This window comes from Anastrepha obliqua, chromosome 6, assembly GCF_027943255.1.
Source record: "Anastrepha obliqua isolate idAnaObli1 chromosome 6, idAnaObli1_1.0, whole genome shotgun sequence".
Taxonomy (NCBI): domain Eukaryota; kingdom Metazoa; phylum Arthropoda; class Insecta; order Diptera; family Tephritidae; genus Anastrepha; species Anastrepha obliqua.
In genome coordinates, this window is record NC_072897.1 from 16,402,127 (window position 1) to 16,404,626 (window position 2,500).

Sequence of the window (2,500 nt, forward strand, 5' to 3'; positions counted from 1 at the left end):
AATCGAATCATAACTATATGAAACTCGAATTTAAGCCATATTAAACTGGTAATATTGTGATTTTATGCCTGGTTTTCCATACGTTAGTTTAAATAGAGAGTTATGGAATATAACCTTGGCATATTGGCACTAAAATATATAATAAAGACATTTCAAATCAAACTGAAATGTATTGAAATGAATTTTTCCCATACATTTTTGACAATGTGAGGTGTGCATGGCAAAAAACACTCACGGTGAAGGCATGTGATATAATATGAAAATATCAAAAGTTAACTAACCAATGATATTGAAGCATATAAATCGAATCATAACTATATGAAACTCGAATTTGAGCCATATTAAACTGGTAATATTGTGATTTTATGCCTGGTTTTCCATACGTTAATTTAAATAGAAAAAAATTCTCGAATATATATACATATATGAAGAATCTATATTCTATACTAACATTTTATGGAATATAACCTTGGCATATTGCCATTAAAATATATAATAAAGACATTTCAAATCAAACTGAAATGTATTGAAATGAATTTTTCCCATACATTTTTGACAATGTGAGGTGTGCATGGCAAAAAACACTCACGGTGAAGGCATGTGAAATAATATGAAAATATCAAAAGTTAACTAACCAATGATATTGAAGCATATAAATCGAATCATAACTATATGAAACTCGAATTTAAGCCATATTAAACTGGTAATATTGTGATTTTATGCCTGGTTTTCCATACGTTAGTTTAAATAGAAAAAATTTTCGAATATATATACATATATGAAGAATCTATATTCTAATACTAACATGTTATGGAATATAACCTTGGCATATTGGCACTAAAATATATAATAAAGACATTTCAAATCAAACTGAAATGTATTGAAATGAATTTTTCCCATACATTTTTGACAATGTGAGGTGTGCATGGCAAAAAACACTCACGGTGAAGGCATGTGAAATAATATGAAAATATCAAAAGTTAACTAACCAATGATATTGAAACATATAAATCGAATCATAACTATATGAAACTCGAATTTAAGCCATATTAAACTGGTAATATTGTGATTTTATGCCTGGTTTTCCATACGTTAGTTTAAATAGAAAAAATTTTCGAATATATATACATATATGAAGAATCTATATTCTAATACTAACATGTTATGGAATATAACCTTGGCATATTGGCACTAAAATATATAATAAAGACATTTCAAATCAAACTGAAATGTATTGAAATGAATTTTTCCCATACATTTTTGACAATGTGAGGTGTGCATGGCAAAAAACACTCACGGTGAAGGCATGTGATATAATATGAAAATATCAAAAGTTAACTAACCAATGATATTGAAACATATAAATCGAATCATAACTATATGAAACTCGAATTTGAGCCATATTAAACTGGTAATATTGTGATTTTATGCCTGGTTTTCCATACGTTAGTTTAAATAGAAAAAAATTCTCGAATATATATACATATATGAAGAATCTATATTCTATACTAACATTTTATGGAATATAACCTTGGCATATTGCCATTAAAATATATAATAAAGACATTTCAAATCAAACTGAAATGTATTGAAATGAATTTTTCCCATACATTTTTGACAATGTGAGGTGTGCATGGCAAAAAACACTCACGGTGAAGGCATGTGATATAATATGAAAATATCAAAAGTTAACTAACCAATGATATTGAAGCATATAAATCGAATCATAACTATATGAAACTCGAATTTGAGCCATATTAAACTGGTAATATTATGATTTTATTCCTGGTTTTCCATACGTTAGTTTAAATAGAAAAAATTTTCGAATATATATACATATATGAAGAATCTATATTCTATACTAACATGTTATGGCATATTGGTGTTATTGTATTTTATTCCTGGTTTTCTATAGTTAGTTTAAATAGAAATAAATTTTTGAATTCAAAATTTTATATTCTATACTAGCATTACATAGAAATTATCCTCAACTGTTTGTTTCTTGTATAAATACAGGAAATTAAACAGATGATGAAGAGAAAAAAATAAGAAAAACAAAAATTTATAAGAAAAATTAAATTTTAAACAAAGGAAAAGAGGAGAAAATTTTTTCAATCATATATATTTATGATTAAAAAATAGAATTATGAAATTATTAATTTCAATTCAAAGAGAAAAATTATGTAATATATGAAATTATTACATTAAAAATGCATTTGAAAAAAAAGTAAAATGTTATTAAGAATGATAAATTATTTGAAAATTGGCAAATATTAAGAAGAAATATCGTTCTTATATTTTTATATAAAATATATAATATAGAGAACGAAAATTCTTTTTCATAAAAAACGGTTTTTGAATTTTGATAAGAAAAGCTAAAGGGGGGTCGCCCCTTTACTTTTTATATACACCGTAATTTATGAAATTTTCAAATATGAAAAACAAAGAAAAATATATAAATAAAAATATTATTCTGGTTGATCCTGCCAGTAGTTATATG

General features: G+C 25.0%; 1 non-coding gene across 1 annotated transcript in view; it reads left to right on the plus strand.

The window, feature by feature from the left end:
• Window positions 1–2,470: 2,470 nt before the first annotated feature.
• LOC129251066 (small subunit ribosomal RNA) overlaps window positions 2,471–2,500 on the plus strand; it is a 1,991-nt gene continuing 1,961 nt past the window's right edge. The window contains exon 1 of the ribosomal RNA XR_008582899.1: window positions 2,471–2,500. This exon is cut by the window's right edge and continues 1,961 nt beyond it. This is a non-coding gene — a ribosomal RNA (small subunit ribosomal RNA).